Genomic DNA, 17,462 nt, shown 5'->3' on the forward strand with positions numbered 1-17,462 from the left:
TTATCAAAGGTTGTGCTCATTTTATAAAAGTCCCGGAACTTCGAGATTAAAATCATTGAATGTTTTCTTCTGCTGCTGTTAATATGGTCAGGGCTCAATTTTGACCAGTAAGTCAACAGGAGGGTTAAAATATGAACACGAAAGCTCAGATGAAGAGAAATAAGTCACAAACTGAGCCCTGAACAACACAATAATCCCAAATCTACAACACAACAGCTGAAGAAGACAACAGTAAACATTACACTGATCAATGAAAGCTCAGCGCTCATCCTGACCCAATGCACAAACTCCAGAACTCCTCCAGAACTCCTCCAGAAGATCATCCAGACACTCAGGACTAATCATTCCTGCTGAAATTGCTTCTACAGCATCTGCATCATCAGTTTTCACCACTCATGGCTTTTCCATCTGGGCTTTGTCTGTGTTCAGTAAATAAAGTCCCACTGCGAGATCTCTGATGTTCATCCGAGCGTTTATCTGACACATTAAAGACCTTTCAAGAACCAGAGATTTTTTAAATGATGTCCAGATACAGAAAACCATGAAATTCAACAGGGTCTGCACATGTTTTCACATGACTGTATATCTGTGTACAAACATATACTGTAAAAGCCTGTCACATATACAGTTCAAGTCAGAATTATTAGCCCCCTCCCTGTTTATTTGTTCAACACATTTCTAATCATAATAGTTTTAATAACTCATCTCTAATAACTGATTTATTTTATCTTTGTCATGATGACAGTAAATAATATTAGACTAGACACTTCTATACAGCTTAAAGTGACATTTAAAGGCTTCACTAGGTTAATTAGGGTAACTAGGCAGGTTAGGGGAATTAGGCAAGTTGTTGTATAATGATGGTTTGTTCCGGAGACAGTCGGAAAATATATAGCTTAAAAGGGCTAATAATATTGAGCTTAAAATGGTGTTTAAAAAATTAAAAACTGCTTTTATTCTAGCCGAAATAAAACAAATAAGACTTTCTCAAGAAGAAAAAATATTATCAGACATACTGTGAACATTTCCTGAATCTGTTAAACATCAATTAGGAAATATTTTAAAAAGAAAAAAAAAAAAAATCTAAGGGGGGCAAATAATTATGACTTCTACTGTATATAGACAAAGCCAATCAGAAACATTATTACAGCATCTGAATGTGTGTTGATGTATTTATTTAGCACTCATATTTTAGTAATTTTCTTATTTGTGTATTTATTGACATGTTCTGACTGTATACACATTTTGATTGTACAGTGTGTATATTATATAATCACGATTTTATTCATTCATTCATTCATTTTCCTTCAGCTTAGTTTCCTACTTATAAGAGGTTGTCACTGTGGAATGAACCACCAACTATTCCAGCTTATGTTTTACGCAGTAGACGCCCATGCAGCTGCAACCCAGCACTGGGAAACACCCATACACACTGATTCACACACACACACACACACACTTACACTACTGCCAATTTAGTTCATCACTAATTGCCCATGTGTTTGGACTGTGGAGGAAACCGGAGCACCCGGAGAAAACCCACGCTACCATGTGGAGAACATGCAAACTCCACACAGGAACACCAACTGACCCAGCCGGGACTCAAACCAGCGACCTTCTTGCTGTGAGGCCACAGTGCTAACCACTGAGCCACTATTTTATTAATTGTTTTGTAATAACTATTGATACTTGACGAGTCATAGTAAGAGTCAAACTCATTTGAGCTCAATTGAATTGAGAGAGAGAGAGTTTTCAACACAGAATCACCACAACTGCATTCCAAATGTTGGATCATTCAGTCATAAATACTACAATATAGACAGTATAATACATACAACACTGAAACATATGGCTCAAGAACACCATACTATGTACTTATTACTGTTTAACTGCTGTGTATTTGACATTTTGTGTGGTTAGGAAGTGATCTGTGCACAAAGCTCCTCAGGTGATGTAGTTTTACAGCTCATGCAGGTGTGTGCGCTGGAGACACTGACTGAAGGCTATTGTTGGCCTTTCGGTGCCAGATTTCAGAAACACGTAAGCTCTCGAAAGCGAAGAGATTTTCCGCACTCGCTGATCTTTTGCTTTGGCCGGCCGTGAGCACCTGTCACTCAGCACATTTCTGGAGCAGGACGGACTTTTTGGGCTTGAAACTTTCCTCATTTTTTACATTTCATATGTGTGACGGTGGATATTTCACCCCCTGGCAGCTCTAATCATCAAAAACACATGCATTTCTCAACTCACTGCTTTTTTTCAACTAGGAGGTTCCTAAGTTTAAGGTTAATCTGTAACACTTGAAGTCAGTGTTGTTCAAGTTACTTCCGAACTGTAATACACTACAGATTACTTGTTACTGTTATTTAAAAGTAATCCCTTACCGTACCATATTACCAACACAGGCTCATTGTGAAAACGTAGCCCTGCGGACGATTCTGGAGACTGCGAATTACGTAGGCGGAGTTACGTATGGCTGCATTTCATTTTTTTTTTAAACGAACGATACGGGGCGGTGTGACGCCGTTCCTTTTCACGCTTACCAGCTGACCGCTTACCTCCGTATGGATGGCATTCCGGCTGCAACCCGTTAGCGCACCACGTACGTCGGCAGATTTGACATGCAGAGAGTTGACCATGAAGACGAGGGTTCGAGTCCAGTGAAGAGCAGTTCCAGAAAGCAGGTAAGACAAAAACAGAATCCAAAATATAAAACAAACAGGTGAATAGCAGGGTGAGGATGTGGTAAAATCTGAAAACGTGGTAGAAAAAAAAAATCAGACGAGGGCTTTTATGTTTTTGGATTGCTTTTGAAACATGTTGGTTGGGTTTAGGGAAGTGGGTGGGCGGGTCAAGCGATAAAATTGATTGGGTTTAGGGAAGGGGGAGGGTGGGTCAGCCGATCGTTCACTCAGTCAGTCAGAAAGCCTGTCAAAAAGTGAGTCGACAGCGACCTCTAGTGGGTTTATGCGAGAACAGCAAGCGCGAATGGCACTTGCGTGGGAAATTTGAGATCTCAAAAAGCGTACACAGCGACCTCTGGTGGATTCGCGAAAACAAAAACTGCAGAAAAATGTGCCACCGGGACATATTTGGCGGTCTCCAGAAATGTCCGTGGAGGCACGTTTTCAGAATGAGCCTGGGTTGAATATTACTGTGTCAGAATTATAATATGTTACATGACTCTAATATTACTCTTTAGTTACTTCACCAAAATAACCACAGAATTAGAACTTGACATTCTATAATGACTAAATGTACTGCAGAGCATATGCGATATGATGTAGCAGAATGACTGTGATCTATCCAGGCTACTAACAATATAGTATATAATTGGCAATGTGAAGGCTCAAGACAATGGAGGAAAGGGTGACAGCCAGAATCACAAATGATGTAAGTCTGTTAAAAGTATGGTAGAGGTAAGGTGATTATCTGGCAATATCTGTCGCATGGCAATGCTCAAGACTCATTCATTCATTCTTTTTCTTTTTGGCTTAGTTCCTTTATTAATCTGTGGTCGCCACAGCAGAATGAACTGCCAACTTTTCCAGCATATGCTCAATGCAGCGGATGCTTTTCCAGCCACAACCCATCACCGGGAAACACCCAAACACTCTCATTCACACACATACACTAAGGACAATTTTAGCTTACCCAATTCACCTGTGTCACATGTGTTTGGACTGGGGGAAACCAGAGCACCGGGAGGAAACCCACACGAACGCAGGGAGAACATGAAAACTCTACACAGAAACACCAACCTAACCAGCGACCTTCTTGCTGTGAGGTGACAGCACTACCTACTGCGCCACCGCATCACCCAATGCTCAAGATGTTTTTTTTAATTGTTAGTGCTATTTCTCGATGTCGATAATTCTCTTGGGTTATACAAAGGTTGCATGTGACAATAACGTTCTTCTTGTCCTTGTCTCAGACAAAACATGAAGTAATGTGTTTATGTCATTATTTTACTGACAAATATCATGAGTGCAGTATTACAAGTCAAGAGGAACAGAGAAAACCAGCGTGTGAGCAAAGAGATTCGCTCACTCATATTACATGTATGCGCTCTCGACTTATAATGCTGTGCTTGCGACATTTGTCAGTGAAATAAAGGCATATGTGCGTACGTCCATCTCGCGAATCTACTTTCTTCTGCCATTTTCATCTATTTGCCGCCTTACCGCTGCACGTTAGGGCTTAATGTTACTGCAAACCAGGCTGAGCCAATAGCCTCGGACCTCGAGCTCAGAGGCTGAAATCATTCCGCGTTCAAAGTAAAAAATTTCCAATAGCAAGAGGGAGATTAATGACAACACACACTTATATTCACTAACCACCAACAGGAAATAGAACTTACCTGCGGTATTTTTTATTTGTTAGTGTCTTGCGGGTGAAAAGTTTGTTGTAACACAAGCGTTACTGAACATAAACCAAGTAAAATATTACTGAAAAATGTTTAAGTAATGCCTTACACTACTCTTGACAATTTACTCACAGTTTACTCTCATTTGGATTTAAACCTTTAAGAATAAAGAAGACATTTCGAAGAATGTTGAAAACCTGTAACCATTAACTTCCACAGTAGAAAAATACAAATACTATGGAAGTCAGTGGTTACAGGTTTTCAGCATTCTTTAAAATATCTTCTTTTGTGTTCAACAGAAGAAAGAAACGTAGACAAGTTTAGAAAGAAGTGAAGGGAGATTCATTTTTAGGTGAACAATGCCTTTAATATTTGACACACACTTAGCCATTAACTATTAATTTATTGATGTATGAATCATATAGAAAGTTGATTTGTTGCTCATGCAGAAATCAATAATAAACAGTTTAGTTTTTCAGGAGTTACGATTATCTGTGCATTAGTTAGTGCACCCATATCGTAAGTGTTACTGATAGATATTTGTGTAATAGTTAAACGAGATGTGTATTTACGAGCGTGAATGAATCGCTGTGCTATTCTCATCTGTGGACACTGGCAGCTCTGAGGTGTTAATTTAAGGCTGCTGTCAGATCTGCACTCATCGGACGTCCTCTTTCCCAGGGTGACTCATTACAGCTCCTCTGCAGATTATTAAAGCAGATTAATTGACTTTCACAGCTGTCTTTTACATTAGTGTTCATCCCACACACAGACTGAAGAGTTGTTCCTCACAGCTGACGTGTTCCAGCCTCCTCCATCAGCTCATTCATTACAGCAAACACATCCTCCCTTTCATCTCACTGCAATTAACCATTCATTCACTTCACTGTCTGGAAGGGCCAGTGTGAAAAAAAGATATGTATTCATTTAACTGGTTTTGAACAATACTAAAGCAAAGTACTTGAATTAACCTGCTGTGGTGATTCTTTAGCTGCTATGGTAACAACAATTATTTTATTTGATCTGTTGAGGTGATTCTATAGTTGCTATGGAAACAACATCTATAGTATATAGCAATTGATTCTATAGTTGCTATGGTAACACAACAACTATAGTAATCGATCTGTTGTGGTAATTCTATAGTTGCTTTGGTAACAACAACTATTAAGTATTTGATCTGTTGTGGTGATTCTATAGTTGTTATGGTAACACAACAACTATAGTAACTGATCCGTTGTGGTTATTCTGTAGTTGCTATGGTAACACAACAACTATAGTAATCGATCTGTTGTGATTATTCTGTGGTTGCTATGGTAACAGATACTATAGTAATTGATCTGTTGTGGTGATTCTATAGTTGCTACGGTAACACAACAACTATACTAATTGATCTGTTGTGGTTATTCTGTAGTTGCTATGGTAATACATCAGCTATAGTAATTGATCTGTTGTGGTGATTCTATAGTTGCTATGGTAACACAAGTACCATAGTAATTGATCTGTTATGGTTATTCTATAGTTGCTATGGAAACAACATCTATAGTATATAGCAATTGATCTGTTGTGGTGATTCTATAGTTGCTATGGTAACACAACAACTAAAGTAATCGATCTGTTGTGGTGATTCTGTAGTTGCTATGGTAACACATCAACTATAGTAATTGATCTGTTGTGGTGATTCTATAGTTGCTATGGTAACACAAGTACCATAGTAATTGATCTGTTATGGTTATTCTATAGTTGCTATGGAAACAACATCTATAGTATATAGCAATTGATCTGTTGTGGTGATTCTATAGTTGCTATGGTAACACAACAACTAAAGTAATCGATCTGTTGTGGTGATTCTGTAGTTGCTATGGTAACACATCAACTATAGTAATTGATCTGTTGTGGTGATTCTATAGTTGCTATGGTAACACAAGTACCATAGTAATTGATCTGTTATGGTTATTCTATAGTTGCTATGGAAACAACATCTATAGTATATAGCAATTGATCTGTTGTGGTGATTCTATAGTTGCTATGGTAACACAACAAATATAGTAATCGATCTGATGTGGTGATTCTGTAATTGCTATGGTAACACAACAACTATATTAATACAAACCAATGACTTTCTACAGCTATAGGATATATTATACTACAACACAGTTTACTGTAGTAAAAATGAAAGTATACTATGGTATTTATCAGTTTATCAGGTCACCAGTTAACTTGCATTTATTAATAAAGTGCTATATTACATACAGTGTAATACAATTTACTATAGTACAGTCCAAAAACACTATAGTGTTTATTATTTTTCTGATGTGGATGCAGAGCACAAAGCTCATTCATTTCCTCTGTAGAGAAACTGATTCTGAACACTAATAAAGACAGACTCAGCTAACCGAGGGATTTTGCTTTTGTTTAGTTACTTGTTCGTTTTATTTCAACTTATTTGCAACCCTTTAATTGGAGGGACATTTTCTAGCTCATTTTGTCTAAAACTATATATAGTTTCCATATATCATATAGACTTTTTGCTATATGTCAATATCCTATTTTCCTTTTTTTCTTACATTTTTTTGAGCGTTTGAGTTTGCAAGAAAGCAATTGTACATTTTAAAAATGCACTATAGTGAATATACGAGTTTAATCTCTGTATTGCCCCATTTAGACACTTATTGCCAACCATCTACTCAATACAAGTCAAAAATAAAAATCATTTAAGTGTGCTTTAATGACATATTTAATGTTGTCGAGCAAACATGAGTTCACCACAGACCCACAAACCCATTGACCTCAGGCCGGAGGAATTAGAGTTGCTAAAATGCAACGGTTTCCAGGTTTTGCACCACAAAAATGTCTCTACTATGGGATGGAATGACATATTCTAATCAGTAAATCACAGCTTTCTGCCTGCTCACTTCAGCGGTGTCCCGAAACACATCTAACAAACAATACTGGATTCTGTCCAACAGGAAATACTAGAATGATGTCAAATATATGACAATTCCAACAATTCTGCTGGTTTACAGTGATGACTGTGGGAAAACAGTGATTTTCAGGGAAATACGTGGGAAATAAACGCAGTTCTGGCAGAATCTGAGGCAACATTCAATAAGCTGAAGTGATGAAATCTGGAAACAACAGCAGTCTGGACATCACCACATGAAAAAATACTTTAATGTTTACTATACTATAGTGTTTCTGAACCATATTATAATATATAACTATTATATATAACACACTCGTAGCATACTGTAGTATTAACTATAGTGAACTGACAATAAATACTGTAGTACACTTTAGTTTTCCTACAGTAAACTGTGGTGTATAGTAGTTTAATACTGAAGTTGTAGAAAACTACAGTTTTGGGTCATTTGTTTATGTTACTGTAGTTGTTGTGTTACCATAGCAACTGTAGAATCACCACAACAAATCAGTTACTGTAGCTATGTTACCATAGCAACTGTAGAATCCCCACAACAGATCAATTACAGTAGTTGTGCTACCATAGCAACTGTAGAATCCCCACAACAGATCAATTACAGTAGTTGTGCTACCATAGCAACTGTAGAATCCCCACAACAGATCAATTACAGTAGTTGTGCTACCATAGCAACTGTAGAGTCACCACAACAGATCAATTACAGCAGTTGTGTTACCATAGCAACTGTAGAATCACTTCAACCAACGCCATCTCATGCCTATTTGTAACTTTTTAATTAATGGCTAGTTTGAATTTGTAAGATTGCATTCGTACATTTTAGTACGATAAGCTCATCTCCCAATGTTTATTGAGTTTTGAGTTTAGGGGCGGGGTTTGTTGTCACTCCTCCTTTTAAATATTGTACATTTTCATCCAACTGAACCTGTATATGAGATTCACAAATACTTAAAAGTGCAAACGCAATTCGATTAGCAACAATGCAGTTTCAGCACGTCATGTGTTTAACTCAGTTTGAGAAATACACTCTTTCTGAAAACATATGAGATTTCATTTAGCGGAAGGCAGTGGGACTTTCTCTGAAGATCTGTGGAGTGATTTAAAGTTTGACCTGTTTCCAAAACAGCTAAACAACTGCCTGATGCTCAGCCCGTGTGTATTATTAACACACCTCCATGCTCTTATTAAAAATAATTCATCAATCCACATTATTCTCCTCATATTCATCATCATAACTGGCTCCGCCTCTTGAAAATAAGTCTCCGCCCCTCAAGCCATGACTCATTCAGCCATGACACGCCCACTTCAAACAATCCCATCGATTCCCAGTGGATTAAATTAAGCCCCGCCCATCATTTTCCCCTGAGACTAAAACAGAAACGCATGAAACACAGAGATTCCCGCAGCCTTAAAATCAGTAGGTATTTCCAACAAAATAATAATTGGGTTTTTGATTGGTTTCAGACAGTGTATAAATGTGTTTGTATTTACTAGCGCAGCAGACTGTGCCATAACTCCTCCGTCATGCAGCTCAGGGCGTCTCTTTGAAGGTTTGTGGAAGAATATAAAGGTCTTGTTTACAAAGCAACTCAATTACTGTGTGTTGTGGTGAGCGTCTGTCACTGGCTCACAATATTCTGTATCTGTGACGACCATGAACCATTACGGTCTGCTACTCAGTATTTCTGTCTCGCTTTGCAGCATAAACAACAAAACAGATCAAGATACACATACAAGCAAGGATATTAAAGCAATAATCCATATGAAGCTGTTGTTTACAGTGAATTTATAACAGCTAAGGACTGATGTTAAGTGTGGAGTGCCTAAATCATCATTAGCTGTTATAGAAATCACAGCTTCTCATGGGTTTTTGGTTTTATAAAATTGCAACACCATTATTTTAGCAAATAATAATTAGGACAAAAATATACAAAAAAATGCTGGGTCATTTTAACACTAACCGCTGGGTTAATTTTTAAAATAAATAATAGGACCAAATTTAAACTAATGTGTGGGTTAGTCCATATTTTATCCAATTTGGGTTTAAATGACCCAGAATTTCTCAGAATGTAAGTGGAAACATTGATCACTTTTAAAGTTATAAATTTTATTCAATAACGTGGATTGATTTGGTCTGAAAACCTTAACACTTGTGTTGTTTTGTTAAATATAAATACGTTTATTTTTTAGCATTTTATATATTAAATTCCACTCATTCCATTGGAAAAAAAGGAAATTCTCATCATTTTATGATATTATATGATATTATGATATCATTGTATCCAGTTTTTATTAATTAAAAATAAAACTGGAAAGTTTTTGGAAAGTTTTTGAGCATTTTATATATAATTTCCATTCATTCCAGTGAAAAAACTTAAAACTCTCAGCCTTTTTTTAATTATAAATATAATGTACTCATAAAATAACCCTTAAAATATTGAAAAAAAACACAGATATTTTTTCCATCATAGATTTATCTGTATAAACTTATGTAAAGTTCAGGATTTTAAATATTGTATCCAGTTTTTATTCATTAACAATAAAACTGGCAGGTTTTTGAGCATTTTATATATTAAATTCCATTCATTCCAGTGGAAAAACTGAAAACTCTCAACATTTTATGTTATTATAAATTTTATAACACTATGTACTCATAATAAATGCCATAAAAATGTTGCACACACACACACACACACACACATTATATATATATATATATATATATATATGTGCAGTAATAGCAAGCAGACGTAACGTTACCGACGAGGTGTGCTAATAATGATAAAAGCTTCCTCAGTGTGTGTGTGTTAGAAACCGCTCTTTACATGCTGATGTAGTTAAAGTTCCACTTCAGTCACACAGGTCTCGTCTACCTGTTTCAGCTCCTGTGGTCCGTGCACACACACACACACACACACACACACACGCACGCACGCACACTTATATAAGGGTTTGGTGTTGAGTTGGAAAAAAAGACCTCATTCGGGGGCACTCTGTAGAGTATACTTTACCTGCATATAAACAGGTGAAAAAAGTCTTTCCTGGCAGAAGGCGTGAAGTGGGGACGGAGCCAGGAAAGCTGTTTCAGATTCATCCAAAATTACTGGCTTTTGGCAGAGCGCGCCACATACACACACAAAAAAACGTTCACTTGTAATCTTATTGCTTTTTTCCTCGTCTCTCGCACATCCTCTAATCTCTCACACTCTTTTTTTTTATAAGGACAGATCAGTTTTAATAGTGCATGTGGCATTAAATACTGTGACTCTTCACGTTTATAGACTCTGACTGCTGCAGAATGCTCGATTCTGATTGGCTAATGAGCACTCTAAGCTGTTTGGTTATTGTCAGATAAAGGTACAGCTAAAGTAGTTCCGGCAGGTTTAGAGCGCATTACAGCTCCGTATCACTCCACTGAATTATTAGTGTTATTTCACAGCTACAACAGTCAAAACAAAACACAACAGAAGGAGGAGGAGGAGATAGAAGAAGCTAGTACTACACACAGAAGATGATTGAGGAGGATAAACACCTGACAAATAAACTCTCAAACCCAATGACAATCTCAACAGCCGTGGAAACCAGAGGAAAAGAGGAATAATCACCTCAGAGCTGGTGGATTATTAGAGAATAATGCACTTTTCTAATAATTCAATAGCTTGTGATTAATTAGTCCTTACAATGACACTCAATGTCTGCATGAACCGGAAGCTGTGACCTTTTTTTTTGTTTGTATTGTGACGCAGTTCCAGGAGAAACGGAATATTAAATGAAAAATCAGTGGGCGTGGCTTGTTTTTTCTACTGCGAGCTGATTGGATGTAGCATTCAAAAAGATGAGAAAAAGGTTTTGGGGAGAATGATTACCATACCTGCCAACATTTGTCTCCGAAATTCCGGGAGACTGAGCTGGGGGCCGAGCGTGTGGATGTGGTGGCATTGTGTGTTTGTCTGATGAACACAATTGAGAAGCAGTTTAGTAACTGTACTGTGGTGTTAGTAACAGTACTATGGATTGAGTTTCAGACGGCCGCTGTGATCGGATAACTATACCAAAGATGGCGACTCGGGGATGTTACAGATTGTATCAAAAAGTTGAGGACCAGGGGCAGCGTAAAATGACAGGAGTTTTCCAGGAGAAATAACAAAACGGGAGGGTGGTGGGAAATGGGTCTGAAATATGGGAGACTCCCGAGAAAAACAGGAGTGTTGGCAGGTATGATTATAACAGTCTAACTGACTCCTCCTCCTCACCATTTATGTTTGTTGTCATAGCAATGACAGTTGGAGGGGTGTGGTTAAGTATGTTAGCCACGCCCAATACCTCAGGCAGGCGTAATATAAGAAGTTATCTGAGGGCCAACAGGGTCTTATAAGGGCAAACTATTATTTATAAACTATTATTATTTAGCACTGTGAACTAACAAAATCAATATGGTTTTGATTTCATGTGTATTTTTCAAATCTTAATGCGCATTCCTGATGTAATTACGAGCAAAAAGCAAACATATAATCCCGCACACTATCAATACTTGCTTGAAAATGTATTAAAGTTACTGTGGATCAATAATATGTCTTTCTTTTCAGATACACTGTCAAAATATCTGTTAATATCTGTGTTTTGGGTTTATTTGTGGTGGGGAATTTCATTATGGGATGTTGATCTCTGCTCTGTCCACTTTTGATGTTGAAAATTCAACTCTACAGTCTCTACAATATAATGTTTAAGAAATAATATCTAGAGAAATAAGTGTGTAAAATAACAGAAAATGTCTTGGCAGCTTATTACAAGGTGTTTGAAGCGTATAACCCAGATAATATAGCACTGAAACTACACACATACAGAAAAGTCACTTTTTACAACTTTTCTAGGTTAAACGTTGTTGGAAGACAGATCAATCTCCCATAATGCACCTCAAAACTACATATTTACTGTTATCTTTGTTATAACGCAGGTCTCATGATCAGATTGATCAACTGATCTCAGTGTTACACACTCATGTGTTGGTAAATGACGGGTTAAACTAAAATAATATCCACCCAGTTGTTCCTCATCCCAGAATAAAGTCACATTCGGCAGCGCCTTGGCTGCTTTTGACTCTTTTTCTCTGGACTTCTCTCCAGGAGTCATAAAGTATTATATCACACCGTTTACTTTATGATTCAGATACGCACAGAGCAGAACGTCAAGCTGAAAACTCCTTTTGTCACATTAATGCATATTTTTTTCTCTCTCTTGTTGGTTAATAATACGCAGATTTTCATTGATCATGAGATTCTGATTAATTAGAGCTGAGAGATGGAAAGACTGAGACTTTAATGAAGATAAAGTGAGTCTGAAGCTAAAATAAAGCTTCTCACAGACACTCAGGCTATAAATAAAGTCAGTAAATATCGATTTTATATAAGTCACTCTTTAATTTACTGTACAATTCAGGCTATTAATAAACCATTAACTATGACTTATAACTCAATACGCAGGTAATTAGCTTCTTATTAGTTAATAAGGTGTTTAGCGATGTAAAATAAGATCATACTTTATAAGTGCTAATAAACAGTTAATATTTTAATATAAACAGTTAATAGACACTAGTAAATGGTGTGAATTGTAACTTAAACTAAAGTGTTGCCAAATATTTCAATATGGGAATATGAGTTGAATATTGCCCATTGTCAAATGTGTGATATTTTGTAGCTTCACTGGAAATGTTTGCTAAGCTTCTTTAATTCGATTGTGCAAACTCATTGCCTTAATTGCATTAAATAATTGTAACTTTATTGTATTATTTTATTACTTATAAATATATTAAAAATATTCCTTACTTAAAAATAAATGAAAAATATTCCTTACATAGAGTGTCATTTACTCAGACCGTTTAGGTTTTGCTGAATTAACTTGTAGTCTGAGTTAGTCGAGTTTAACAATTGAATGCTTAGCTCAGTAAATCACACCATAACACAACATTAAAGTGTAAATAATGCCTCCCTACTTTAATTGTGTTCACAAAACAGACAATAACACATTTACATTTATTTCCCAGTCTGACAGAAAGCATGCTGGGAACTAGAAATCTGCATCGTTGGGTTAACTCATTCAATTTAAGTTCAGTCTAATACTCAATTTTGAGTTCACGTAACTTGTTTCTATTAAACAATCAAAGTCAAGGAAGTCATTTCATTTAATCAAATAATTCACTGCTTGATTTTACAGCGTTGAAGCAAAATGGCGACTAATAAAGGCTTCAGATGATTATTTAATTGCCAAACTGTGAGTCTTTATATATGCCAGCAAATGATTATTGACAAATACGCTTACATTTCTGGTATAGAAACTATTTACACTATTGTTTTGATATGTTGATGAAAAGGTAAAGTATAAAAGATTATAAATTTGAGTTTTATGGTAAACTACTGTAAATCTGTAAACACACACTTGCACGCACACACACTGAGACACACAGATCCATCAAAGATGTCAAAAATCTGAAACTAAACTCAGATATTTCCCATTAAACTCCACATTTTACAACTATTGCTTCTGAAGCTGATGCTTGAGCCACATTTCAGTCCAAAAAGTGAAGTTTTCCATTATTCTCAGGTGTTTTTGCAACCTAATATGATCATAAAATAGTGAATCTACTGTAAGTTTATTAAGTTATAGTTATAAATAAACACAAAAACCCTCTGTCACAATATTGCATCCTGGTTTCCTTTAGTGATTAAATATAAAGAGTGTAAACACAATTCATTCTAATTAATTCAATTCAGCAGTAAATATCAGAAATCTCAGATATAACTCAAAGGTTTCCCTATATAAACTCAGCAGAGAGAGTCGGATTCACATTTTAGCTAAAACGTTATTGAGAAAACCACAATTGTGAAGTGGATTCAGTCATTTTCTCATTTAAGAAGCACATAGCATTTGTTCAAATAATAAATCTAGAGTAAATTTAACATCACATTTATTAATATAAGCTAGAGAATTATTAATATATTTGTAAATAATCCCCATTTTTTTGGTTTAGTTTAGTTTATTTGTTTACAGGGTCAATGCACATTAATAAACATCACTGTAAAATGTGCCAGAATTAGCCAAGAATGGCTATTTTTCATCTGTAGACCCCTTACAGAATGTTAAGTCACACCTAAAATAAAAGCACAGAATAATAACATAAAATACAATTAAAAAGTAAAAATCAACAGACTGATGGCAGCAGAAGAGGACAAAAGGTGTCCAGAATACAGTACTAATGCTGACAATGCTGATTTGAGGCTCTAGTCTCCTACTATCGCTGTCTGTGTTTAATTTCCCCAACACAATAATCAAAATTGATACCTGAAGTATAATTGATAGTGAAAAAGTACAATTTTGAGACATATTAATAAGTGACTGCTACATGATATGATCCTAAAATGCTTTGTCAGTGAATCTGCTCTACTATAAGCGAATTAAATAATTTAGTATGAACAAATATTATTATATATAACTTATTATATGCATCTCTTACACTAAAAAAAATGTTAAATGCAATATTTAGACTTTAAACAAGCATGCTTGAATTACATTTAATGATGAATAATGCTGCAAATAACTTTAATATAAAGTTCAAGACAAAATTATTCACACTTTCATGGAGTTTTAATATTTTTCAGACATTTCCTAAATGATGTAAACACTATTTCCAAACACAATAGTGTTAATAACTCATTTATAATAACTGATTTCTTTTATCTTTGCCATGATGACAGTGAACAGTATTTTACTAAGATACTACTTTTCAGCTTAAAGTGCAATTGAAAGACTTAACTAGGTTAATTAGTCAAGTTAGGACTGTAGACAATCGAAAACAATAGTAATAAGAATAATATTGACCAGTTTTTACATGAAAATATATATATATTCCAGCCAAACTGAATGAAATTAGACTTTCTGAAGAAGAACAAGGAATAGTGAAATCTCACCTTGCTCTGTTAAACATCACTTGACAAATAACTGAATAATTGTACATTAAATCACTTTGTTTTATTTAATTTGAGAGAAACCTCCCTGACCCACAAAATAAAACAAATAAATGCAGCAAAACTGCAGTATTTCACTAAACACATGATAAAAAAGACAATAGACTCACTGTAAAGAATCAGACGCAGTCCACAAAGTCTCTTTAACAATCCATACAGATATTTCTTGAGCCGGTCACAACTCTCTCTCTGTGTGTGTGTGTGTTTGCTGTCCTGAGATCAGCGTGTGTCGACAGAGATGCTGAGCTCCTCTGATCCTGTCAAGCACTTCAGCATTCAATATATATATATCTGAGGTTCAGCAGTGCTTCTGACATCACTGAGTACACACACACACACACACACATACACAAAGACACACACACTGTGGCTTTTTATAACAGCCAAAGTAACTCCTGCGTCTTTTTTTAAAACCCCCAAATCACATGTTATTGGTTTTTCATGGTATGTTTTTGTGTGATTCACACCAGTTTGGAAAAGGGGAGAAAAGAAAAAAATCTGATGTATGCACACACACTTTCCCAGAAAACTTGCCCCGTCGCGTCACACTGATATTTAACACTGTTATTTCACCAGCTTAAATGCTACGTAAACTTCTCTGAGGCACATTAATATTATCATCTGATGAAAACAAGACCGGCAGACTCCTGTGTTGTGGCGTTAAACTGCCTGATAATTAAGTCAGGCCTCTGTGTGTGTGAGTGTGTGTGTGTGTGTGTGAAAGCAGCAGTCAGTGTTTAAGCCCACTGAGTCTGTCTGAGTGTGTGGAATAAAGTAAAAAAAAATACAAATAAATAAATATCTATAACTGTAATTATTACAATTTATAATTAATTTATTTTGATCTATAATATTAATATTAACAAATATAATAATAATAATAAATATAATAATAAATAAATAAATTGTAATAATTATAATAATAACAATATTTATTATTATTATATAAAAAAAAAAAAATATATATATATATGTCACGGATTGGCCAGGCTCTTCCACCAACATCACGCACCGAGCACCTTCACCTGAGTATTAACCACGCACAGCTGCACCCAATCACTCCCATTCACTATATAAGCACACACCTCACTTCACTCATTGTCCGGTCTCGTTCCTACGAAGCGGACTCTGAGTGAACCACTTCCTAGGTTTCACTCCCCTACGATCTCAGCAAATATACTTACCTTATCTCTGTTTTCATTCCAGTCTGTCCAGTGTTCCAGTTGTCCTGTCAACGTTGTGTGTCTCGTCAGTCTGTCTTCCCCGCAAGTCCTCTGGTGTGTGCATTCGGTCATCCTTCTGTGTCTATCATCCCACCTGGCAAAGAGAATCATCAGTTCATCCAAACTCCATTTCAACTCTCAGTCATTATCCAAATTACTCTGCTGTTGTAATAAACCTCATTTATACTTACTCCCCTTGTTTGTCCGTCTGCTTCCGTAACAGAAGACCGGACCATCAACTACCAACAGCATGAGCACTCACGATCCCCTTCAGGAGTTGGTGGATTCATTGAAGAGAGTGCTACTACCATCTGCTCCACTTCCCGAAGCACCACCAGCACCGAGCACTTCTTCACCGTCCACCCACTCATCCAGTCCCATGGCTCGACCAGCGCCCTACTCTGGCGGGGCGGAGGAGTGCAATGGATTTCTCCTACAATGTTCTCTGGTATTCACTATGCAACCCGAGTTATACCCTACAGATCGGTCCAAAATCGCATTCATCATCTCCCTTCTCTCTGGGTCGGCTCTTCGGTGGGCTGAAACCATCTGGCAACAGTCTGGGCCGGTAACAAATTCCATTCAGTCATTCACCCAATATTTCAAGGAGGTTTTTGGTCGCGCGGATGCCGAAGTAGCAGCTGGAGAACAGTTATACCATCTCAAACAGGGAGCCATGTCCACTCAGGATTATGCTCTCAGGTTCCGAACTCTGGCTGCTGCTAGCGGGTGGAATGAGCGATCTCTCCTCACAACCTACCGGCTCGGACTAGAGCCCAGCCTCCGGTTACAGCTGGCCGCCCTCGACGACACGATGGGATTGGAGAAGTTCATCCAACACTCTCTGCGCTGTTCCGATCGTCTGAGGGTCTACCAGCATGATCCTCCACCGGTATCACAAGCACTCCTCCGTTCGCCAG

General features: G+C 36.7%; 1 protein-coding gene across 1 annotated transcript in view; it reads right to left on the minus strand.

The window, feature by feature from the left end:
- pthlha (parathyroid hormone-like hormone a) overlaps positions 1-15,562 on the minus strand; it is a 33,106-nt gene extending 17,544 nt beyond the window's left edge. Inside the window, exon 1 of the mRNA XM_056455156.1 lies at positions 15,430-15,562. The gene's annotated coding sequence lies outside the window, so the exon portion shown is untranslated. The remainder of the gene's footprint in view (positions 1-15,429) is intronic.
- Between the last annotated feature and the right edge of the window lie 1,900 nt (positions 15,563-17,462).

This window comes from Danio aesculapii, chromosome 4 (genome assembly GCF_903798145.1).
Source record: "Danio aesculapii chromosome 4, fDanAes4.1, whole genome shotgun sequence".
Classification (NCBI taxonomy): Eukaryota; Metazoa; Chordata; class Actinopteri; order Cypriniformes; family Danionidae; genus Danio; species Danio aesculapii.